The 27,345-nt window shown below is 40.8% G+C and overlaps 1 protein-coding gene across 1 annotated transcript in view; it reads left to right on the plus strand.

Annotated features, from left to right (window-relative positions):
* Nucleotides 1-27,345, plus strand: part of SGCZ (sarcoglycan zeta) — a 4,560,311-nt gene that overhangs the window by 3,158,567 nt on the left and 1,374,399 nt on the right. The window lies entirely within an intron of this gene.

Below are 27,345 nucleotides of genomic sequence, written 5' to 3' on the forward strand. Positions count from 1 at the left end.
TCAAAGAAAAACAAGGAGGTATTCATCGATCACACAAAAAAGCACTATGTCGGTGATTCCCTTCAGCAGACCTCCCCAGGACACTAAGAAGCCTTTGGCATAGAGCCTCATGGCCATCCCAACCCTGCAGGTACTACCCCGAGGAGAGAACAGCCATGCAGAAATCATGAGCCCCATTCTGTGGGCTGTAAAACCTGATGTGCCCCTAACTTCACACCAGGTGACAGGTTATTTGGAAGAACCTGATGCTGCAATTTCAATGTTCCTAACAGTTAACAGTTTCAACTACATTTATGGTTTATTATGAAACACCAACTAAACCTACATCTGTTGAAACTGTACCGCTTAAACTGATTGCACTGTGTAAGAATGACCCCAATACAGACTGTGAACTAAATGACATACAAGCACACTCCACAGTTACTCAACATCACTGATGGATTTTTGTTTACTACTCGTTACATCATTGTTTTATCAAAATATTGAATTTAAAATATCAGAAAAAATAAATATCAGGAAAAAATCAGGATTCGAAAACATTGTGGTATATAATGTAATGGCCACAAATATCGTTTTTGCAAATCTGTTTCAGCAAATATATTAATTTTAGGTGTTAGTATTGTTGATATACTTGTTATTGAATCATAATTTATAATTTTAAGTGATATTGTATTTCTTTTTAAGCTATTAGTAATTTATAGTATTGCAGGTGTTTGTGTATGTAGGGGGATATGGTGGAATGTGATTAGAATCATTTTTAATTTAATGTGAATTTGTTCTCTTTATTATTAAATGCATTTTTAATTGATCATTATGTACATTTTTTTGAGTGTTATATTTTGAATTTAAAATTGACATTTAAACTTTTATTTTACTTTTAATATTAGTAATAGTGTTGTTTGCCACGTACGGGTATATGGTTGGAAGTTAATTAAATTATAAACAATTTTAAATTATTGTTAATTAGCTTTCAATAGTTCAATATTTAATTGATTGCTAATTATGTAAATAATTTAATACTGATTTACTTAAGTCATATTTTATCCCTCGGGCCCTCATCTCCTGGGGTCTGGCAATTTCATAATGGAGAGTGGGGGCTACAAAACCTACCTGCCCAAGCCGATCTTGGTCCCGTGGCCCCATCCCCTGGGGCCCAATCTTTTTAAAAAATGAATCGATTTTTGATGTAATCGGGGAGGGGAAATGCTTCATGGGCCTATTTTGGCCCTGGGGACAACCTCCTGGCCCGGTCTTTTGAAATGGGGAGGGGGCCCATGCTGCCCCTCATCCTTGGGCCGAGTTTGGCCCCAGGGACCACATCCCATGGGGCCAGGTCATGTGTCTGCATTGGAAATGCGGGGGGAGATGGAAGGCCCCCAAGGTACCTGCCGGCTCCCCACCTTCTGCGGGAGCCAGCAATGCATTCAGACACAGGGAGCTGGGAAACATGCATATTATATTGTATTACATTATCAAAGAATTAGTTAGAGAATGCCTACTCAGTGATCTTCTCAAGGAATGGCAGATGGGTAAAATTATGGTAAAATGTGAGACCCTCAGGATCCAGGTGAGTGTTCCTTATGATTGGGTATTTGTATGCATTCTTAATGTATTTACTTTGAGTGGGATTACATTTGAAAATATTGTTTTCAAACTTAGGTGCTTCTCTTTCTATCTTATTAAAAACAACTTTACTAATTGCTTTCCTTGCTTACACATTTACATAATTGAGAATCATTGCCATAAGTATATATTTAGAGTAGATACTAGGAAAATGTTGTGAAAGTGGTGCTCTTGTCAGTTTTTTTAATATTCTTTTTTTCAACTTTGTTAGTGGTGTAGTATAGCCTTTGTTTATATGTTTTCACGAGTAGAGCCCAAGTTTCATGACATCCTGCGTTCCCCAATTTTATAACCGTATTTAAACCGGATACATTACTTTTCCGATAGCATCGAAAGATGCAGGTTATTATGATGACCGTACCAATAAAGTTCTATGATTAGCTGTATGCCATTAGCAAATTCAGGGACAGTGCAGCACTTTATATTTTCCTGACTTCTGATTTCTGTGATTAAAAGAAATGAAAATGTGAACAACTACTTTTTTGGGAATGCCAAGGAAAGAACTTGTATTGATGGCACATAGCAGTAATAATAGGATTTGCATCTCTTCAGAAACATAAACCTTTGCTCCTATAACTACCCATTAATTATCTGGAAGTACAATTTGTCGTGTTTGCTTCATCAACTCAGATTACTAGTGCAAGGTACAGAGGCTTGCCACTGAAAACTCTGTCACTGTACGCTCAGATGACAAATGAATACAAATGTAGGGGCAGATTTACAAGCCCCGTACGCCACATTTGCGCCGCCGCTGTGTCACTTTTGTGACGCAGAGGTGGCGCAAAGCCAGCGCCATGCTGCAGGGTATTTACAACGTGATGCATCTAGGGAGATGGGTCATGTTGTAAAGCCCTGCGCCACATGTGTGCGTTCTCGCGCGGGGGCGTTCCGGCACAGGAACGCCTCCTAAAAGTGCCCAATCGTGGGAGTGCACCCACAGAACCGAAATAAAAGTAAAGTATATTTTGAAGTTAGTTCCCCAAAGACATTTTGAACATCAGGTTCGTTTTAAACAGTTTTACATCGGATGAAAAGAACTTTGGAGCATGGAACTGTGGATATATTTAAAACCATCAGTATCATATGATGACATTGTTTTCGAGAAATTGAGTTGATTAATAGTATAATGCATCATGGTATTGGTAGTTTACATGTCAAATAGTCGTTTGTTGTTTGAGGTTGCTTGAATAAGGGAAATGAAAAGTAATTGGCTGATTGAGAACAGTTTAAAAGACGCAAGGAATTGTGGGTAAAGAAGATGTTTGGTGAAATGAGGAGGAGAACGGGCGTTTTTAAACTATACTCGGCAGGTACGTGTACACGCATGAAGTGGCAATAAGGCTCTAATGAAATGAAATATAACTTGCTGGTAAATCAACTAAGTATTAGGTGGGTTTAAAAGAACTGCGAGTGAGAAACATGGGGCTATATTGAGAAATGCAAACCATGCGGGTTGGTGCACGAGGGAAGGGAAGGCATGCTACTTTTTCAAGGAAAAGAATGTTTCGTGTAACGGGGAAAGGGAGAGCAGGCAACTGTTTGAGCAATGCTAAAGTTAGAAATGTCGTTGTTAATGTAGGTTTCTTAACTTAAAGATGTAAAATAGAGCATATAGATAATATGGCAATATATCACATATACATTTTTTGTTTATTCACAGTAACCCCCGAAGAAGGGCAATGTTAGCCCGAAATGCATTGGGTATCTAATTAAATACTGCTTTTTACGAAACCGTGCATCAGTCGTGTTCTTTCAAGAGGTCCCGAGTGGCACAGGCAGAACACTAGAAACCTGGAAAATGGCATTTTAAGTCTTAAGGGAACCAAAATATCAGCAAACAGAGAGAACATGGATTAAAAAGTATAAACGAACTTAAAGTGAGAAAGCAGCGCCGATGATGGCATATTTCGCAGTGCATTTGGTTTGGGCCGGAGAAACGTCCCAGTTTTCTTGGATCACTTTTACAGACATGCTGCACCAAAACCCTGCACCTGCTTGAAGCAGGCGTAAGGATTGAGGCAACATGTTAGGCATAGGGGCACCTCAAGCCTTGCTGGAGTTGCGTCACACGTGCGATGCAACTCCAGCAGTGCGTCACCTTTACGGCAGCAGATACGTCATGCATCTGTCTATTCTTGTCCCATGGTGCGCCGCATTGTAAATGCGGCGCATCCATGGTGGCGTAAGAGGTGTCTGCCGTAACGCAAAATAACTGGCACATCCCTGCTGATATGCAGGGATGCACCAGTTATTGTAGATCTGCCCCTAAGTCATTATGAAGTTGCTGAAGTAGGGGGTAGCTGCCAACATTCTTTGAGAAGAGAGGCTTTCCATACAAGCATCAAAAACAGGAATCTAATAAATCTGAAAAGTAGGAATATCAGGACTAATTGTATGTTAACCATGGTCTAGAATGGTGCATGGGTCTATAGGGCCCCTGCTTTCTGGAGTTCTTCTACAATACTGAAAAAAATTGGGGGCGATTTAAAGTCAATAATCATAAGGCCTAAAAACAAGTACAATTTAATTTGTACTACACTGTGTTTTGTCAAACGTATTTTGAAAACATTAATGATTATAAAACCAAGTGGTCTGAAGTTTAATATACAAGGATTGTTATGCAGTAACTGCAACTATTACCTTAGTGTATGGCACAAGGGATGACACACAACTATGAAAGACGTCCATACATTGGTAAGTCAGTGACTGATAACATAATTTGAATATTGTAAGACACATGGTCACTGGTTGACTGTTGTGAAACCCAGCTCAAACAGCAACCACAATTCTTATCATGGTGAGGCACAACTAAGCCCAAAATGAACCTCTGCTCAACCCTCTGGTAGCTTGATACAGAGCAGTGAGGCTTTAATTAGAGACAATGTGTAAAGTATTAATGCTGCACTTCAAACTGTAAAACACAACACAAAAAAAATCCCAGTTCAATTTAGAAAAATAAAGTACATTTTAATAAATAAAACAAGACAAAACACACAAACATATAATCAGCAGAGCCGGAGAAATGAAGGTTTAATGATTTCAGTGAAAATAGTGCCAAAAAGCACACAGAGCCAACGGTGGATATCCGGTCGCACTGGACCTGGACAAAGTTACAAGTTCAGGCCGACCACGATGGAGTGCAGTGTGGCTTCAGGGACCCAGGTAGGTCTACTGAACAAAAGTACTTTAAATCCTGGCTATGGAGCATTGTGAGTTCCCTTGCCAAGGATGCATTGTACAGCCAAGGTAATGCTTCGGTTGCTGGGAACTGTGATGCGAGGTTCTACATCATCATCGAGGATCCCTTTGAGGGCTTGTGAAGTGAATGCAGGCATTGAGGATGTTCAACACAGTTGAAGCACTATGTGAATACTAAAGAGCTGCTGCAGGTCTGCAATGAGAGAAACTGTACCGTTGTTGAGGCTAGAATCAACAATTGATTTGCGAACTGAGGGCCTGCGATGGTGCTGCTTCACACAGTGGCGATTTCGATGTGGCTGAGAGGTCAATGCAGAGTCCTTGTGCTAGGAAAGCCCTAGCAGCAGGTGTGATGCATTGGTTCTGCACAGGATCATGCCATGCAGTAGAGCAAATGGGTCGGTTCTACAGGATCCACAGTTGGGCTGGCAGACCACCTTCAAGCCCACATCCAAAGGTCCAGGTGGCACCACTTGGTAGGGTTGGAATCACAGATGGAAGAGTCTATGTGCTCAGTTCAAGGTTGTTGGAGTCTTCTGTCCCTGAGGCTGTGGTCAGGAGGCCAGCCAACTTGCCCTCGGAGCGACTCTGTGGTCCTGGGTTCAACAGATGCAGGCCAAGTCATTCTCACCCAGGCTAGAGGCCAGCTGGCAGCAGGTCAGCACAGTAGGGTAGCAGTCCTTTAGAGCAGCAGTCCAGCAGAGTGACAATCCTTAGAGCAGCACTGCAGTCCTTCTTCCTGGCTGTATCTCAACAGGTCCAGAAGTATACTGAAGACTCCTGCCCGAGATCCAGTCTATATACCCGGTTGTGCTTTTGAAGTGGTTAAAAGCTTCCAGAGGCGTGCCTTTGAAGTGCACAGTTGCTCGACATTCCAGGCTCCATATTAACTACAAGGGATATAAAGCCCTTTGTGTGGAGACAGGACATAGCCTATTCGTTTGTGTAAGGCTGGACCCAGCTCCTCCCTCCCATCCTGCCAGTGATGGCCCATCCAGTCACACCTTAGCTCCCAATTGTGTCTAGCTGTCTGGGAGATATACACAAAGCTTAACTGTCTACTACATACAGTCATGTGACCCAGGGACAGGCTGCAGGCACCAAATGGCTAAGGCAAGAAAATAGCAACACAAAAAGATGAAAAAATGTTGGATGGAATGCTGAACATTGTCAAGATCTTGCACTAAATCCATTATTTTTTTGCTCACCATGCTGTTCCACTTTGGACCCAGCCATATGCAAATCTGTCTTGACCCTGCTCCCCATGGGCACAGTTTGGCTCAAACTTCCAGGCCAGATCCTCCATGAACCAGAAAAAAGCATCCTGAGAACTGCTTCGGGGTATCACCCCTCATCAGCCAGGCTAGTTTGAATCGATTGGAATAGTGAGCATGGGAACCAGGTCTGGGCATACCCTTCCCTTTTTGGGCAAATTTAGCAACACAAGAAGATGATGGACAGAATGCTGAACATTGTTAAACATTCACCCCAGTACAGAGATCTGGGTCTAAATCCATTGTTTTTTTGCTCACCACATCATTCCAGTTTGGACCCAGACATAGGCAGATCAGTCTTAACCCTGCTCCCCTTGGAAACAGTCCAGCCAGGCCTGCCAGGCCAGGTCCTCCCTGAACCAGAAACAAGCAGCCTGGGACCAGTTTTGTGGTATTATCCCTTATCTGCCAGTCTGGCGACCTTGAATCCAATTTTGGGAAACAGCACACCTGGGTACAGTGGATTTCACATTAGGCAGGCACATCAAAACTCGACATGTAACATGATAACTGTACTATAAAAACAGCTCATACCCAAATTATATATTTACTTAATTTATTTTTTCATTAATCATGTTAAATGTCGAGTGTTGATGTGCCTGCCTAATGTGAAATCCACTGTGCACAGGTGTTCTGTTTCCCAAAGTTGTATTTTCCCTGTCAGGGTACATTCATCCTAGATCCAGGGGCTCTGTTCCTTTCCCAATCGATTACCTTGAGTCCAATGACATAGTGAGCATGCAAAACAAATGATGGGTTTAACCCAGATCTGTGACTGGGGGTGAATATTTGACAATGTCCCAACATTCCGTCCGTCATATTTTGTGTTGCCTAAGGCAAGAAATTGTCAACTTTCTAAAAATTGCAATTTAAAATCCGACTTCACCATAAGGTACGATTTTAAATTGGGATTCCAGAGACACCAAACATGAACTAGTTACCTGTTCCCACTTTCAAAATATACTTATAAAATGTGATAAGAGAACTCCAAAGTTATCCTATGGGAGAGGTAGGCCTTGTAGTAGTGAAAAATGTATTGAACAGTAATCAGGGCATGTAAAACTTAAAAGTACATGTCCAACTTTTTCAATACATTGCACCGTGCCCTCTGGGCTGTCCAGGACTTACCTGAGGGGGACCTATAGATACTAAAAAGAAAAGTTTGGGCCTGGCAACAGATTTTGTTTTTCCAGATCCAAATGGTAATTTAAAACTGCACAAACCCAGGCTGCAATCGCAATCCTGAGACATGTTTTTGGGCTACTTAAGTTGATGGCACAATCAGTGCTACATGCCTACTAGCAACACTGGAATTTATTTTGGCCCTTCTTCCAAAATACTACTCTCTGTTGTCATTTCAAAAGTCTGGCTTGCCTGAAATGTTTTGCATGGTATAACTTTATTGTGATAAATGATAAAGCAGTATTGAATGTGTCCTTGTCTCCTTTACATAGATGAATGCTGCTAGCGAATGATGTGTTCAGCTAGCTCGCAATATTTAGCATAATTCAGCCAACTTTGAGAAAATATTTTAACATCTTGGGAGGGATGCAACCATTATGCAAGGCATGAAAAAAGTTAGAAGAACAGAATATTATTGTCATGCTTTGTCAGCCCTACCTAAAACAACTCTACTAATTTTATGGAGAGAATATTTTTTAAAGTTTTGAATGGTGACAAAAGATGGAAACCCTGAACAGAGACAGTGGTTCCCTTGCAGAAATCAAGCAAGCATGAATATTTTGCAGGTCACCTGATCCCACCTATGGAAATCGGCCTTTATTGTATTATTTTGCCCTCCAAATTGGTCATTGTGACCTGTTTTTTGGAATTTTCATTTTTGTAGGTTTCCCTCTACTAGTGTAAATACAGGGCTGTAAGTCACAGAAAGCAAAACTAAACAGAGGGCCTAATTTAAGCCGTAGGGCAGAGCAGTAGTCCTTTCTGCTGCGCTGCCCTACGGCAAATGAAATGGGCAGGAACGTGCCATATCTATAAGATACGGAGCATTCCTGTCCCTTTCCCCTGCGCCGGTTGCACAATGGGCTATCAGGCACCAAGACAGGCACCTTTGCACCATGGTGCAAGGGTGCCTGCGGTGTGGGGATGATTTTTTTTGTAAAGGAAGGGAAACCTTTCTGTACAAAAATAATCACAAGAGGCTTTTTACTCTTTCTATGTGTGCTGCAGAATGCAGCACACATAGAAAAAGGAAAAACGAGGAGAAATAAAGATATTTCTCCCCGTTGCGTCTCCCTTACGCCTCCCCTGGGGAGGCGTAAGCTTTTGGCGCCGCCTCAGATTTACGATTTCTCGTAAATCTGGGGCAGTGTCAAAACGCCATGGATGTTGCTGGGAACGCCCCCAACAACACCTATTGCATGCCCCTTTAACGCAGAACACTGGGTTCAAGGGGCTGATATTTATCAAGCAGCATTAAGACAAAAAAAGTGGCTCAGTGCTGCCTGATAAATATCAGCCAGGCTTCTGTGCCACGGAATGTCACAAAAAGCGACGTTCCGGCAGCGCAAGAGTCTTCAGAGGACATGAAAGAATAAACAGGGTCTCTGAGTACATGAAAGGATAAACAGGGTCTCAGAGGAAATGAGACAACTGGCTATCTCTAAAGGTAGGGAAGAAAAATGACAGAGCTGTTGCAGTCTTGCTAAAGAGTAAACGGAGTGCACAGGTTGCAACAGGTGGACCGAGACTGGGAGTGCTTTTCTCATCTCTCTCTTTTCCATCAGTATTTTTAGCTGATAATCAGTATAACCAATTGAGAATTATCACTCTAGACATGCAAACTAGAGGGGCGCAGGGCATATTTTTGAACTACTAAAAGTGCTAACAGTATGTTAGAAATGGTTCAGTGTTGGCACTGTAGCGTATCATTGACAAAATCAAATGTAGATATTTATGTAACAGACCCTGGCGTTGGTATGTCTAAATCCCAATCTTTCTTTTCTCTAAGAAACAAACATCATCTTGATTGACCGTGTGTTGTCAGCATACCGTCTATGATTAATCAAATACATATTTGTAATTACTATGGGTTGATCGATTCAATTGATGCACCTGCTGGTTTAGGCTGTCATAATTGGCAGCAATATCTTGATAAAAGCTGTATTTCACTTTGAAACCATACGCTAGGGCACCAGTACTTCATAATGAATGTAATTACTCAGACACCTCAGGGTCTAGGTGGCTGCCTGTATTTTAATTAAACCGTATGCTAGAGCAAGCATGCCCGCATCAGAGAGGGGATTCTGTTCTGAGGTCTTAGCTCCCTTGAACCCAATGACTTCACCGGCCTCTACTGCAAGGAAAGGTGAGTGCGGCTGGGAGTGTGATGCCTACCAAAGGTGGGTGCAGCTGACTCTGCTAACTTTAGAAGGTGATCTGCAGACTCTAACTGGTCGGGCAACCCTGGCATCCCGTGACACTAATGCACAATGGTGTGGTGCATAGTTGTATTACTTGGGCACCACAGAAGTAACAAGATGAGGCGTTCTTTCATGGTTGCAGCTGTGGTGTGCCTGCTGTGTGGGTTGATTTGCTGCTGTCTATATCAAGTGTGCATGTAGAGTGGCTTTACCATCTGACGGCTCTGTTGCATGTCTCCATACTGCTGCTTGTGCTGTGACCTTCTGAGACTCCATATCACCAACTGAAGTCAATTTGTGTTTTGCTGCCAAGAACAGCCTTCATAGATAATCCATTAGCTTCCTGTATCATTGCAACTGCCTGGGATGTGTGTCTCCTCCTCTGCTGTCTGTCACTATTACTAGTACTACTTGAAATTGCTGCTGTTGTTGTCTGCTGCTGATGTATGTGTTTGGTGTCTGACTGCTGCTGCTGTTCCATGGCGCTATAGGACTGTGGTTTGCTTCCATGACATGACACTCTTGTAACTTTACACTATGTAAAAGCAGCATAACCCCAGATGGTAACCAGCTCTGGCACCCTAAACGGATGTATGTCAGTGCAACGCAATCTTTTAGATCGCAGTACTTAACAGCGCGGTTATTACAACGCAAGTCGTTACAACGACTTGCGTTGGAGGGCGCGGATAGAGGAATATTATAATTTTATATTCCAACACCAGTCCACGTAACAGTAGGGAAGGTGTTGGAATATAAAATTACAATATTCCTTAACCAACAGCGCCATCCAGTGCAAGTCGTAGTAACGACTTGTGTTGTAATGGCAGGGTGGTAAAGGTCGTGCGGTGTAAACACCGCGTTGTAAATGATGTTTACCCCCTAAACAGTCACTGGCAAAAATGATTTGTTGTATTTGAGCAATAACTCTGTCACGCCATATTGTGTATCCATCACGTTTGAAAGTTGCAACCCCATACATATATGAATAGTTACATGTTATGTTGTTATGTTATAACATTTGTAAAGTGCATAGTGGCCCCAGCAACGGGGCTTAGTAGCACTAGTCCATTCCAAGAAACAAACTGCAGCAAGCAGCTAAAAACTGTGAGGAGAGAAAGGGAACCTACCTAGAGAAGAGCCAGGTCTTCAGTGTTTTCCTGAACTGGAATTGCTTCTGATGGAAAGGGGGACCGAGTTCCAGAGAGCCTGGTCTTTGCACAGAAGAGTGGCCTCCCTCTCTTACTCTCTTAACACGTGTAATGAAGGCCAGATTACAATCCACTGAGCACAGAGGATGTGAGGGTTGATACAAATATATCAGGTTCGACAAGATGGTAGTCCCCTGGGGATGCTGAATCTTATGAGCCGTACACAAAGTCTTAAAGTGCACATGCCAGTCATAAGGAGTCAATGCAGTTTCCAAAGGAGACCAGAGGGAGAGCAGAATTTAGAAAGGAAAAATAGGAGCCTGGCAGCGGTGCTTTGGGAAGCTGGAGTCTTGTAGTTGCACACTTATTTACTTCCAAATACAGAATGTTGCAGTTATCTAACCAAGATAAGATGACTGCCTGAATAATGGTTCGACTGATACCAGGATCAAAAAGACTAAGGATGGGTTTAATCCCTCTCAAAAGCCTGGAGTATGTACCTGCTACTGATTTGGCCTGTGCTTTGAAAGTTAGAGTGCTGTCCACCCAGCTGCCTAGATTTTTAATAGTGGTTTTGGGCAGGGGGGGCAAGAGAATGGGAGGCCACCAGTGGTCACCCCAAGAGTGGGTATCTTTTCCTTGTAGGAGAATTTCTGTTTTGCTCACATTTAAATTAAAGCAATTGGTATTCATCCACTCTGTGACTGCAAGTATTCCCATTTGGAAATTGGCCAGGTCTGACAAATGATTGTTGTTAGACCCAGTGGTTTCAGGCTGGCTAAGACCCATTGAAGCCAGCCAGAATCCACCATTCCAAATAGGATGAGTATGATACACTTGCCAATAACTTGTGCTCACCCTCTTGTAGGTTGCCCCTGAGCCATCAGGCTTATCCTCCGGGTTCAAGTGTAAAGTATTGGCTCAAAAGCCGCCTTTCAACGCACTATGTATGCTACAAAACGACTCCACACTGTATGTATAAAAACATTTGCCTTTGTGTTACACACACACACACTGAAATAAAAAGGAGAAACACCTTGTATATACACTTTACATTCATAGGCAATTGTCAAACGTCTCTAGTGAAATCCAAATTAAACACACATTATATATACACTTCACAGTTATATGCAATTGTTGGACTTTCCCATTAGTAGAAAGGCTAAACAGTCACAGTTCTTTGACTACGCCTCATGACCCAGCCCCTCAATATTCAACTACACCAGTCAATGATACACGTTGCTTGACTGGCACCCTGTTGGCTAGACACTTGGAACCACCTTACACAGAAAGCAAGGTACTTCATTTCATCCTTCCGAATTAGACTTTCAGCCACTCTATGCCCCCCGCATGAGTGCAGAGTCAGATGCACCCTGTAGACAAAAGGTTGTGAATCAGCAAAGTGGCGCACTCAAGTCTGGAGAAGTGCTTTCCCCTCAAGCGGTGGTATGACCTGCAACACACCACAACAGTCAGTTGCAGATGCCCACAAGGCACATGAAACCCCTCAGGTCGCATAACAGTGGTTTCCAAAACAAAGCACCCTGTGGTGTGGGTTCAGGGAGAGGAAGCCAATGGCCTCGGACAGAGGCCGCTCTGTCAGGTACTTTTGTCCTCCTGATCTGAAGGCTGAAGACAGTTTTAGCTCCCGGCTTAGATTATCCCAACACCCCTCAGACACCACATTCTCTGGAGTGCAAGCAAGCACAGGTCCCCTGTTTGCAAGCATGGGTCCCTAGGACTCTACAAACTTCCCCCGCATTCCCTGAACTCCTCGTGTCCCAGGAACTCAGATGGCTGCTGATTTTCCGCACACACTTCTCTTGCACTGTGAGATGATTGTGTAGGACGGTGTATTTCAAGACGGTCCTTGTCCCAATCACTATCACTTCCACCTGTCTCCCCACACCCAGTGCAGTCCTTATGAACTCGTAGAGACAATAAGATCCTTTGTGTCCCTGGGATCTCATGGACTGAAGGTCAGCTAACCGCCCTTTGGAGAATACATCGAGACCCAGGCCATGACAGTTGGCACTTAGCTGCAGGCCAGCAATGTCTAGGCAAAACCCATCAAGTGATATTCCACTTCTAGGAACACAACAAAGCTCAATCCACCACAAGTCTGCGGATAGTCCAGTTAAAGTCCTTTGTGCCCTAATGATTACTCATATCAATGTCCCAGTAATGAACTTGATTAGTATGGTACCAAATCCAAAAGTATCTCTACTTTCTAAGACCAAAACCCCAGTAGTTCTACCCACCATGGCCTTTGAAAATATGATCTGTTCAATAGATCACCTTTGAAAGGGATAGGCCTGCTCTGCAATCCTACCCTGGCAGGTTTAATCACAACCTTTAGTGGGGCCAAGACGCTGTCCCTTGGATTGCAGGCGCCAAATCCACCCCCACCTAACCATCGCATAAAGACCCTTTAGAGTAGAGGTCCGCAGTTTCCCGTGAATCCCTCATTTGTGGGCCTCTATCAGGTATGCACAGATGTGGCTGCCCCACTCATACCAGTTGTAAGTTAGGAGACAGTCCGCCAGAACCACAAACCCAAGAACATCGAAATGCTCTCTTTCCCAAAGTAGCATTTCCAGCATCGTAATGTTAAACTCTCTCCCACTATCAAATACTATACTGTTACTCTTCTGCCCATGGGTAAAAAATGCTCGTCAGCCTTTCCCTACACCCCTTCATGCTAATCCAAAGCGAGAAGCAAGCCCCATTATCCTGAAAACACCATCCAGTACATTCACAACTCTTGCAGGTAACCTCTTCCCAACATGGCACCCTGTCACCAGGGAGAACTCCAGTATAGCAGGAGATGTGCAGAACCTTGGCACATAGCTTTATAGATGCCAAACCGAGTAACAATAGATGGCACAACCAGTGCATCAGACCCGTGGAAGGGCATTTTAGATACATTCCCCATGTCAAGGTACTTACAGCTAACTCGAATCCGCTAATCATATATACACTGATTCACACTATGTATATGATCAGCACAGCACTTTGACACTGCAAGGCAGTGCTAAACGCGCTAAAGTCCTAATGTTAGCATCCAGAGCAGCGGAAAACTGGGAAGCCGAATAGCAAAAAGTCGAGGGAAAGCACACTAAAAAGGGTAATTTCCAACAATTGTCAGAAAAAGAAAGAACAAGCACAGGACACCAGTGTGAGCCTCAAGAATCTGACAATGTGAGCCAAAGGTTGTAATCCAATGTAAAACAATGTGGGGCTCAGAGCAATGTTGTGGGTAACGCCATTTCACAGAGCATGAGACTTGGAGCTGGAGGGGGGAAACAACCTGGAAAGACAGGTCAGATAAAAAAGAGGCAAACCAGGACAGAGAAGACCCACCTATGCGGATATCTTGTAAGTACTGAAGCATGATTTTATAGGACACTGTATCAAATTCATTTCAAAGAACAATGGTCCCTAGTAGTTCAGGGATCTTGACAAATGATAGACATACGCTCAATAGTAAGTATGACCTTTGTCCAGCCGGACAGGATTTTTAATTTAAGTAAGTTGCAAAAATAACATAAGATTTTGAACACAGTGGGTACAACCAGTAACCCACAGGGAACAAGACAAAACAAAGGGATAAGGCTAGAACGAACAAGGCGGTCTGTGTACTAGTAATTCAGTGAACAGACGAAAATACATTTTAGAGCATCATTGTATTCATTTTCCACTTTTTCCTATACATATGATGCTAGTTTGTCGACAACGTTTCGATGCCTAGACTGAGATAATTGGCATCATCTTCAGGACAGAGAAATATAATATGCTTGTCTTGGAAATATTTGACATTTTGGCTTTTTAGGACTACACATATAGGGGCCGATTATGATGGCGGACAGACCTGAGTCCGTCCACCACCATAGAGTAGGGGGGAACGTCAGCATGGGCAGCCCCGTGAAGATTAGGATGTGACCGCCAGGGTGGCGGTCACATCCTCTATCCTTAACATCCTTAACATTGCGGCTGCACCCGCCGCAATGTTAAAAATGCATACATTGCATTTGTATGCAGAAAGCGGCAGGCACCGCGTGGTGCCTGCCGATCTCTGCATACAAATGCAGGGGGGTACCATAGGTACCCCCCATGTGCACCCCCACCCCCCCTTCACCTAGGAGGCCCGCAACGGGACCGCGCAGTGAAGTTCCAAATGCAATTCCACGGCAGAAAATCCGCCGCGGAAAAACATTTTTTCAAGCACTTCCTAATATGGTGGACGGTGTCTGAGAGACACCGCCACCATATTAGAGCTTTTCCGCCGCGGTTGTAAGCCAACCACGGCGGAAAAGCTGCAGACGGAAACCAGGACCCACCAGCCATCCTAATGTGGCGGTGGGTCTTTGGTGGGTCCGCTGCGGTTTTTCCGCATCCTCTGGGCCGGCGGTGGCTTCCGCCGGCCCGGAGGATGCGGAAAAAACGCAATCATAATAGGCCCCTATAATACATAAAATTGTATTGGGGAGAAAGCAGGGAGAAAAGGAATAAGAATAAAGGTAAATAACATGAGCTAGGCATGTAACACAGTTGACCATCCGTGACAAGAGTGCGTTTTTTAACTAAGTTACTCAATTAGCAACATTTGTCAAGTGAATGACATGCGATTTGCGGCGCAGTGGGGGGACTTTTAATAAGGTGCATAAGATGTAAGAGGGACGGCGCACGATTGTGATATAACCTTTATAAAGCTTTTGTAAAAACCGAGTGACATACGAGTTGCACAATTTATTGCATTTATTCAGGGAGCGACTAGGTCTGCGCGGTTACAGGGAGCGCGGGATCCCGTAAAATAACATGACTGGTCGGGGATTCAAGTCTAGCGAAGCGATTCAGACTATGGGGACACAGGGAGCGCGGGGTACAATTATAGCGCTTCACTTCCAAGTACCGTGTGCCCTGATTATACCAGGGTACAATAGAGTGGTAAGAACGGTGCAGATTGCTCTAGGATGGACTTAATGATTTAAGTGCATTGAGTCCGCAACCTGTTTGGCATATTTATGAGGCGGTGAATGATGTCTATGGGACTCACTGTGTTCGCAAAACCTGCAACTACGTGCATGATACTCTGAGACAACCAAACGAGGTGAATTGAATTGTGAATTTACAAACGGCGCAGTGGTGAGGGGATCGTGAATGGCATACTCGGGTGAGAATTATGGGAATTACCAGTTTAGGTCCAAGCGCTGTATATTTAGGGGGGTATGCAGACAAAATATCGATATTTAAATATCGATATACAATAATATCGATGTTTAAATATCGAAGGGACATAATATAGAAGGTAAATAATATCGAGATATTAATATCAAAATTATTAATATCGAAGTTCTAAATATCGATGTTAGTAATATCGATGTTAATAATTTCGATGTTACTAATATCGATTTTTATATTATTTTTTGCCTATTATTATGTGTTTATTATGTTTTTAATGTATTTTTATGTATTTAATTAATTTATGTATTTTAGTACTGTAGCGGGTTGTGGGTTTATAGGGGAGTAGGGTGGGAAGTAATGTAATTATATTATATTAATTATTAATTATTTGGAATTATAAATTAATTTTAATTAATTTGTAATTAATTTTAATTAATTGGTAATTAATTTTTATTAATTGATTAATTGATAATTATGTTCTGTAGCGGGTTGTGGGTTTATAGGGGAATAGGGTGGGAAGTAATTTAATTATACTAAATTAATTATTAATTAGTAGGAATTATAGATAGATTTTAATTAATTTGTAATTAATTTGAATTAATTGGTAATTAAATTGTATTAATTGATTAATTGATAATTATGTTCTGTAGCGGGTTGTGGGTTTATAGGGGAATAGGGTGGGAAGTATTTAAATATTACAAAATTAATTATTAATTATTAGGAAATATAAATTAATTTTAATTAATTGGTAAATAATTGTAATTAGTTGGTAATTACATTTTATTAATTGATTAATTGATAATTATGTTCTGTAGCGGGTTGTGGGTTTATAGGGGAGTAGGGTGGGAAGTAAATTAATTATACTAAATTAATTATTAATTATTAGGAAATATACAATAATTTTAATAAATTGGTAATTAATTTTAATTAATTGGTAATTCATTTTTATTAATTGATTAATTTATAAATATGGTCTGTAGTGGGTTGTGGGTTTATAGGAGAATATGGTGGGAAGTAATTTAAATGCAATTAAGTAATGTTTTTCAATTAATTATTTTGTTAATTATATAATTGTTTATTAATTATTAATTGGTAATTAAAAATTATTAAATGGAATTTTTTAATGATATTTTAGTTAAATATTTATTGCTAATCATGTTTTTAATAAGTATGTATTGGTATTTGAAAATTGTTTATATTTATTTAATAGTTACGTTTTTTATTAATTAAAAACTGTTTTTTATTTATAAGTATGTTATTTTTACCTCTACGCTATCCAACACTTTCCCTACTGTTGCACTCTTTGGAGTGGGAATAGTAATTTTTACCCCTACGCTATGCAACACTATTCCTACTGTTGCACTCTCTGGAGTGGGAATTGTAATTTTTACCCCTACGCTATCCAACACTTTCCCTACTGTTGCACTCTCTGGAGTGGGAATAGTAATTGTTACCCCTATGCTATCCAACACTTTCCCTACTGTTGCACTCTCTGGAGTGGGAATAGTAATTTTTACCCCTACGATATCCAACACTTTCCCTACTGTTGCACTCTCTGGAGTTGGAATAGTAATTTTTACTCCTACGCTATCCAACACTTTCCCTACTGTTGCACTCTCTGGAGTAGGAATAGTAATTCTTACCCCTACGCTATCCAACACTTTCCCTACTGTTGCACTCTCTGGAGTTGGAATAGTAATTGTTACCCCTACGCTATCCAACACTTTCCCTACTGTTGCACTCTCTGGAGTGGGAATAGTAATTGTAATCCCTACGCTATCCAACACTTTCCCTACTGTTGCACTCTCTGGAGTTGGAATAGTAATTGTTACCTCTACGCTATCCAACACTTTCCCTACTGTTGCACTCTCTGGAGTTGGAATAGTAATTGTTATCCCTACGCTATCCAACACTTTCCCTACTGTTGCACCCTCTGGAGTTGGAATAGTAATTGTTACCTCTACGCTATCCAACACTTTCCCTACTTTTGCACTCTCTGGAGTTGGAATAGTAATTGTTACCCGTACGCTATCCAACACTTTCCCTACTGTTTCACTCTCTGGATTTGGAATAGTAATTGTTACCACTACGCTATCCAACACTTTCCCTACTGTTGCACTCTCTGGAGTGGGAATAGTAATTGTTACCCCTACGCTATCCAACACTTTCCCTACTGTTGCACTCTCTGGAGTTGGAATAGTCATTGTTACCCCTACGCTATCCAACACTTTCCCTACTGTTGCACTCTTTAGAGTTGGAATAGTAATTGTTACCACTACGCTATCCAACACTTTCCCTACTGTTGCACTCTCTGGAGTGGGAATAGTAATTGTTACCCCTACGCTATCCAACACTTTCCCTACTGTTGCACTCTCTGGAGTGGGAATAGTAATCGTTACCCCTACGCTATCCAACACTTTCCCTACTGTTGCACTCTTTGGAGAGGGAATAGTATTTTTTACCCCTACGCTATCCAACATTTACTTCCTTTTTTTAATTTGTTGTACATTTTTATTAATAGTTATTTATATTAATATTTTATGTTTATACATTTATTTGTAATTTATTATATTTTCATTTATTTATAAGTTATTAAAATAATTTTTATAGTCATTATTAATGAAGTATATACTATGTATTATATCTTTATCATTATTTGTTTTTATTACATAATTTATTAATTTTAAATATTATAATATATTTTAACTATGTTTATTATATTTATAAGTATTATTTTATTAATATTACATTTTAATTGTAATTTAAAAAAACGATATTTTTTTCAAAAAACGATATTTTTGACATCTATATTATTTTTTCGATATTTTTGTACTTACCTTGTTAGGGATAGGATATCGATATTATTGTAATCGATAGTTTTGTTGCGATATTTTTGTGTTCGATATTTTGTCATAGATTCATTTAGGGGAGGAACGGTATCCAGTATTCTAAGACGTTGAGCGGGGTGCTCAATTGTTTGAGCAGGGTGCTCGATTGTTTACCTACCAAAAAAGGGAGAAGGTTAAAAACGAGCGTTGGGTGAAGGGGGATAATTTGGCAAGTGCTCGTGGTATATTTACCAAACCAGGGCAAGGAAGCTTATTCATAGGAGACCGGACCGATCGTGTCTCACTGGGGAAAATAAATAAAAGTACAGGAAAAAGTAAGGACGAGGCTTCTAGGGAGCTGGGAAAACCTTACAATTCAGCGAGTACTTACTTCCCGGTTTGGTTGCACAATGGCAATTCAAGATTCAGATGGGCGGGGATCGCTGATGTGTTTGTGGAGGGTGGTGGGATAAAGTGGTGTTTGGAAATAGAGAAGGGACTTGACGTTGCAAGCGCCGCGGCCATATTGGAATGGGCTCGGTGGAAGTGGGGGCCATTTTGGGGTGGGTGAGTGGTGAACATTAGTGATTCTTCTGAACTAATACAATAAAATTAAAATTGTTGTGCATATTTAAAATACAAGACAGAGCTTGGCAGAGGCTAAGGGGAAACAAAGATTAAGTTCCAATAGGTCACAGGAGGGATGTCCAGTCTTCAAGACGATTAAGCCCAGAATGGATACTGTTGGTACGCAGTATCTAATGTAATGGGGAGAAGGTCAAGGACTTTGCAGAGAGTTTTGAGTACACCAAAACATCTTCCCGTGATTTTACTGACCTGTTGTTTAAAAGAGAGCTCCGCGTCCAGCATGATTCCGAGGTTTCTGACAGATTCCGCCGGGGAGGGAATCACGCCTAATTCGGTGGGCCACCATGCATTTGACCAGGCCGAGGGGGATTTACCAACAACCAGCAGTTCTGTTTTTTCGCCGTTCAGGCGCAGGCAGTTGTTGTTCATCCACCCTGCCACTGACATCATGCAGTTGGAAAAGTTGGTGGCGTCTTCCATCTGATTGTGCGTGAGTTTAATCATCAGTTGGTTATCGTCAGCGTATGTGATGATATCCACTCCGAAGGCTTCCACAATGTGAGCCAGGGGTTCCATATAAAGATTGAACAGCGTAGGGCTCAGACTGGAGCCCTGTGGAACCCCATGTCTCAGCTTTCGGGGAGAGGATTTGTAGGGAGGGCAATGTATCTGAAAAGTCCTGTTTTCCAGAAACGATCTGATCCATTCATAAGCAGATCCCTCCACTCCCATGTCTGAGAGGCGAGATAGCAGCGTTGTGTGCAGCACGGTGTTAAAAGCTGCACTAAGATCTAATAAAACCAACGCTGCTGTCTGCCCCTCATCTACTAACCGTCTTAGACATTCTGTGGAGAAAAGAACAGCCGACTCCGTCGAGTGGCCTGCTCTGAACCCTGAATGGAGGAGGGATTCCGCCTCAAGGTATTTCATGAGTTGGCTGTTGACCACTTTCTCCACAACCTTCCCACAGAAAGGAAGAAGGGAGATGGGGCGGAGATTCTGTAGCTGGGAAATTTGGACGTTGGTTTTTTTTTTCAGAGGGATGACTTGGGCCGTTTTCCATGCATCAAGCACATGGCACTCTTGAAAGGACAGGGTGATCTTGTGTCCAATCTGGTCGATCATGCATTCTAAGACTCCCTTACACTGATTAGGAGGAATCACATCATAGGGGGAGCCAGACTGGATGCTATACGCAATATTAGGTAGATCTTGCCTATCAGGTACTTGAAAGCTAGTCAAATGGGGTTTAATGACAGGGTCATTTCCCACTTTCGTACGTTTCACCAACAGGTCCATATCATCTGTAAAAGTGGTATGTATTATATCCACTTTATTTACAATCCCCGCCCATCTGAATCTTGAATTGCCATCGTGCAACCAAACCGGGAAGTAAGTACTCGCTGAATTGTAAGGTTTTCCTAGCTCCCTAGAAGCCTCGTCCTTACTTTTTCCTGTACTTTTATTTATTTTCCTCAGTGAGACACAATCGGTCCGGTCTCCTATGAAGAGGCTTCCTTGCCCTGGTTTGGTAAATATACCACGAGCACTTGCCAAATTATCCCCCTTCACCCAACGCTCGTTTTTAACCTTCTCCTTTTTTGGTAGGTAAACAATCGAGCACCCCGCTCAACGTCTTAGAATACTGGATACCGTTCCTCCCCTAAATATACAGCGCTTGGACCAGAACTGGTAATTCCCATAATTCTCACCCCGAGTATGCCATTCACGATCCCCTCACCACTGCGCCGTTTGTAAATTCACAATTCAATTCACCTCATTTGGTTGTCTCAGAGTATCATGCACGTAGTTGCCGGTTTTCCAAACATAGTGAGTCCCATAGACATCATTCACCGCCTCATAAATATGCCAAACGGGTTGCGGACTCAATTCACTTAAATCATTAAGTCCATCCTAGAGCAATCTGCACCGTTCTTACCATTCTATTGTACCCTGGTATAATCAGGGCACACGGTACTTGGAAGTGAAGCACTATAATTGTACCCCGCGCTCCCTGTGTCCCCATAGTCTGAATCGCTTTGCTAGACTTGAATCCCCGACCAGTCATGTTATTTTACGGGATCCCGCGCTCCCTGTAACCGCGCAGACCTAGTCGCTCCCTGAATAAATGCAATAAATTGTGCAACTCGTATGTCACTCGGTTTTTACAAAAGCTTTATAAAGGTTACATCACAATCGTGCGCCGTCCCTCTTACATCTTATGCACCTTATTAAAAGTCCCCCCACTGCACCGCAAATCGCATGTCATTCACTTGACAAATGTTGCTAATTGAGTAACTTAGTTAAAAAAAGCACTCTTGTCACGGATGGTCAACTGTGTTACATGCCTAGCTCATGTTATTTACCTTTATTCTTATTCCTTTTCTCCCTGCTTTCTCCCCAATACAAGTTTATGTATTATATGTGTAGTCCTAAAAAGCCAAAATGTCAAATATTTCCAAGACAAGCATATTATATTTCTCTGTCCTGAAGATGATGCCAATTATCTCAGTCTGGGCATCGAAACGTCGTCGACAAACTAGCATCATATGTATAGGAAAAAGTGGAAAATGAATACAATGATGCTCAAAAATGTATTTTTGTCTGTTCACTGAATTACTAGTACACAGACCGCCTTGTTCGTTCTAGCCTTATCCCTTTGTTTTGTCTTGTCCCCTGTGGGTTACTGGTTGTACTCACTGTGTAAAAAATCGTATGTTATTTTTGCAACTTACTTAAATTAAAAATCCTGTCCGGCTGGACAAAGGTCATACTTACTATTGAGCGTATGTCTATCATTTGTCAAGATCTCTGAACTACTAGGGACCATTGTTCTTTGAAATACGTTACTGCCCAAGGTCCCTAGTGCCATACCTTTGGGGTCCCTTGTCTTTTACAGAAAACTGTATCAAATGCAGCATTTAAGTTAGCAGAATCTAGGCTGAGTATGTGTCTTCGTCCAGAGTGCTACAGAGTTGCTCTGTGACCGCAAGAAGTGCGGATTCCATAATATGTACTGGCCTCAAGCTGTTTTGCGAGATGTCTAGTCAAGTTGTCTGGACATGGTCAGTGCAGGTAATGAGGGAGATTCAACTGAATCCAAGATCTGTTAGCTATTTCTGAGTGGGAAACAGGATCCAGTCTGGGACTAGTGAAATATGCAGAATTTACCCCAGAGTAAGTTGCCGACACTGGGACACATTCAGCAGTGAGCGCCTTCACCTTGTCTGCTTTCTGTTCCAATCAACAACATGCAGGTTTGAAAGGGGATTTCTAATTTTTAATTAAGTCTGGGCCCAATAAGAAGGCCTAATTCAAGTGGTGATCAGACATCCTTTTGTTGGATTATGATCCTGGCTGGGAGCTATCTGGAACCTAAATGCTAAAGAAGTGGAGGCGAACAAAGCCACACAGCTGTTTTTTGACATTGTTCAACCGCTGGTTATATGTGATATGCATGCTTTATTAAAATGCAGGATGCATCAGTCTGTTTGTGGTTACACAAATAACAATTTAAATAGGACATACTTTTTAATTTTAGAGAAAGTTTATTGATGCAGGATAAAACACAACACAATATAATGAGATAATGCTAACATAAGAACAGTTTGTATGCAAGCTTATACAGCAAAAGAATATGAGAAAAGGGGGGAGTAGGTAGGAAGAGGTGAAGGGAAAAGGTAATCAGACATCAATATATCATAACCACTGTATCAGTTTTGTAAAATTTAAAGCAATACAATGTAGAAGATATAGAAAAATTGAGCAAAATAGAAAAAAACAACAGGAAATATATATATATATACATTAAAAAAGATCATTCATGGAGGTTTAGGGACTTCTTCAATTTGAGGGTCATGAGTTTTTGAGGTATGTGCAGATGCATCAGGAAAATTGGTAATAGGTAACCACAATAGGTCTCTTAATGGCAAGGGAGATGGAGTGAATATGTGCTCTGTCCAACCTATGGTCGTAGCAAACTACATACAACCAAGCACTATAGGGAAGGATGGAAGTATCTTTCCATGATTTAGTAATCTGTTTATAGGCAACTGCAAAGAGTAGATTAATGACAAGGAAATCACGAGGCTGTGAATTCCAATCGTCAGAGAAACTGCCTAAAAATATGTTTACAAAAGAAAAGGGGATTTGGGTATGAAAAATCGTATTAATCTGTGTCTAGACTTACTTCCAAAAACTATGAATCCTGGGACATAGGAAGGGCATATGCTTTAGGTCTGCTAGGTTTACTTTACAGGACCAACAGTTGGAAAGAGTAGGATTCATTTTGTGTAGTGAAATGGGAGTAAATAAAAGTCTATTGTAGATGTAGAACAGAGTTTGGGTGGTATTAGCAGCGCTGGGAGATTTTCTAATTTTAATCCAAATCTTATTCCACGTTAACATAGAAAAGGAGGACCGAAGATCAGATTCCCAGAATGGTTCCACCTCAGTTTTAACTCTAATGGCTGAAAAAGGTGATACGGATTGATAGAGTTGTGATGCTGATGGGGAGAGGGGTAGGATATAAGCATGTGAGGGTGAAGAGGAGGGATGAGTTGTGGATGTGATGGCGTGATAGGATGTTTGGAGTAGAGAAAGTAGGGATGTATATTTGGAAAGATATGATGAAGGGAAGGAAAAGCGTGATTGAACAGAGGAGAAGGACAACCAAGTATCTTCATGACGGAGTTGGTGAACCCAATGAAGACTTTTAGGATGCCAATATTTCCAAAATAGAACTTTGTTATTTAAGTTAATATCTGTATTATACCATAGGGACGATTGAAGAAATTTGTTGGAAGGAGAAAGATGATTAAAGAATAAAGGTTTAAGAAGTTTGCAAGAGTTATTGAGTATAGGCAGAGAAAGAGGGAGAGGTGGTTGAGAAAAGGATATGGTTTCTTGAAAAGAAAAGGGCTGAAAAAAGAACTTTTCAACGCCAACCCATAATGGCAGAGAATGAGAAACATCGTCTTCTAATAAGAACCATGAGGTTTGTTTGAGAGAAAATGCATTATGATAGACCTGAAAATTTGTGAAATTAAGCCTCCTAAGAATTTAGGACATTTAGGTTTATGCAAGGAAATACGGGGTGTTGTGTTATTCCATACAATTTTAGATCATATGGAATATATAGCTTTAAAGTGGGTGTTGGCAATAGTTATAGGAATATTAGAGAAATAAAAAAGATCTTGATTGTGTCAAGATGGCCCCACCATGATAAAAACAAAGGATTCCATTTCGATGTAGCAGACTTCAAAAAGGATTGGAGTTCTTTTAAATAAGTTAAAATTGATTCTTTAATAGAGGGTTTAAACCATAAACCCAAATATTGAATTTTGTCAGAATTCCATTTGAAACCAGATGTAGTAAAATCTGCAGAGATGCACAATTTATTTAATGGAAGAATTTCACATTTGTCAACATTTAATTTGTAACCGATACAAAGGCAAAAGATTCTACTTCTGACAAAAAGGCCGGGAGCGATCATTGCGGATGGGATATAAAGAGCATAATATCATCCTCATAGACTGATAATTTCAAAGGTTTCCAGCCATATTTAAAAACTGTGATTTGGGAATTTAAGCGGATCTTTATTAAGAAAGGTTCCAAGGCAAGAATAAAGAGAAGTAGAGAAAGGGGACAAACGTGTCCTACTCCATAATGTAGTTGGAAATTACATGAAAGAAGATCATTTGAGAGAACAGAAGAGACTGGAGAAGAGTAAAGTAAGGAAACATCATTTATAAATGTAGAGCCAAAACCAAACCAGGATAAAGTAAATAAAATAAAAGGCCATACTACCCTATCAATAGCTTTGTCAGCATCTAGAGAAATGGCTGCTAATGAATCTTTATATGTTCTGGCTTTAGTAAAGACATTGAAAAAGACCCTAGTATTGTCAAAGAGGTGACTGCCTTTAATGAAGCCACATTGTTTATGACCAATTAACAAGGGGAGAAATTTCTTTAAATGAAATGCAAGCATTTTAGCAAAAATCTTGCAGTCGAGATTAATTGGAGAAATTGGACGATAATTCTTAACAACTTATGATCTTTACTGACTTTAGGTATTAAGCATATTAGAGCTTCTTGAAAAGATCCTCCAGATATTTTTTTTAAATTAATAAAGAAATTAAATAGTTGATTTAATTTGGAGATGAGGAGACGAGAAAAATTAGAATAGAATTCAATGATAAAGCCATCAGGTCCTGCGCCTTTACCCCGTTTAATAGTACGAATTGCATTATCGGGATTAGTTTCTTTAATGCCATCATTTAATAACGACAAAAGTCTAGATCTGGAGGAGAAGGAGGAGAGATAGAAGAAAGATATTGAGAAATTGTAACTGGAGAAATAGAAATGTCAGGGGTGTAGAGGGATTGATACAAATGAGTGAATTCCAATAAAATGTCTTCATTTTTATAAACCAATTGATTATTGGAATCAAGGATAGAGCTGATCTTGGTACGTTCTTTCATAACTTTTAAATAGTTAGCAAGGAGTTTCCCTTCTTTATTCTGACCGCCATAGTACTTGTCTGAGGATTTAAGTAGAAATTAATTGGCATTTTCTGTGGAAAGTTTGTTGAATTGAAATTTAGCGCAAACAAGGTCCTTCAGACAAGATTTAGAGCCAGAGATAGTGAAAGAGGTTTCTAAACTCTTAATTTGCATCATAAGGTGTTGTAATTTAGAGAGGGAGGATTGTTTGCGACTGGATACAAAAGAAATAATAAAGTCCCTGGAGGCTGTCTTAAAGAGTCCCAAACAATCTGAGGAGATTAGAAGGGAATTCATTTTCAGAAAAGAAAGTAGTAGCAAATTATTCATATTGTTGGGTAAAATTAGGGTCTAGAAGAAGAGAGTTATTACATCTCCATCTTCTGGTGCCTTGTGTGGGGGAAGAGATATAGCAAGAGTTAAGATAATCGATGCATGATTAGAACCAATGTCAGATTGTGGGATGTGTTGAGTGAGTGATTATTAGGTAAAAAGATTGTCAATGCGAGAAAATGAAGAATGTGCCGGGGAAAAGAAAGTATATTCTAAAAGGGGAGGGTTACATAAGCGCCATGAATCTACCAAGGACCTTTGTTGAATAGTGGATGTAAATTGGGAGAACATAGTGGACGGAATGAATTTGGAAGTGCATGTATGATCAATAATCAGATCTATTACTAAATTGCCACCTACAACCAATAAATAATCATCTTGTAAGGACATTAATTTGGATAGAATAGTGGGCCAAAAAGTGACATCTGGAGCAGTAGGAGCATAAAGGTCAAAAATAGTTTTGGGAATGTTATTAAGTAAAACTGAGACAGAAACCCATCTACCCGAGGTCTCTGATTCTTGAGATACAATTTGCAAATCAAGACGCTTACGACACAAAATGATAACGCCATTGCGATGGCCTGTGCCTGGTGATGCAAAAATTTTACCTACCCATAATCTTTTAAGTTTCGGAATTTCTTTCTCTACAACATGAGGCTCTTGCAATAAAGCAATATCACAATTCAAATTAGATAAATGGGAAAGAACCCTTTGACGTTAGATTGGGGAGCCTAAAGCTTTAACTTTCCATGAAACAACTATTAACGCCAAGAAATGGAACAATATAAACGTTGCATAAAAATCAATATAACAATTGAGATTTGGAGAGCAATGAAAAATATCAATGAATAACATAGTAAATATGCATTTGAACCAGATAATATTAAGTTGCTCAATAAAGGAAAAAATAATATAGTTATGAAAAAGAGTATAAAAATGAAGAAAAGGGGGAGAGTTACAGAAAAAGTAAGAAAGAAAAAAGAGTAGAGAAAAGAAAAGAAAGGAGTGGAATAGAGAAAAGAAAGAAAAAGGAAAGCAAAGAAGGAGGCATCATTGAGAAACAAGGAGATTCGGAAGTTTAAGAAGGCTGAAGAGAATGCAATAAAGAAAGAAAGATAAATACATAGAAGAAAGAGAGTAAGATGGAAGATTGAAAAACACACTGACGTACTACAAATAACAGAAAAAGATGAGGATGGTGGAGCCACATAGGGAAAATGGCACAGCCGACGGGGAGACCCAGGGCAGAGCAGGGAAGGAGGACATCATTCAAAACAGACC

This window comes from Lissotriton helveticus, chromosome 2_2, assembly GCF_964261635.1.
Source record: "Lissotriton helveticus chromosome 2_2, aLisHel1.1, whole genome shotgun sequence".
Taxonomy (NCBI): domain Eukaryota; kingdom Metazoa; phylum Chordata; class Amphibia; order Caudata; family Salamandridae; genus Lissotriton; species Lissotriton helveticus.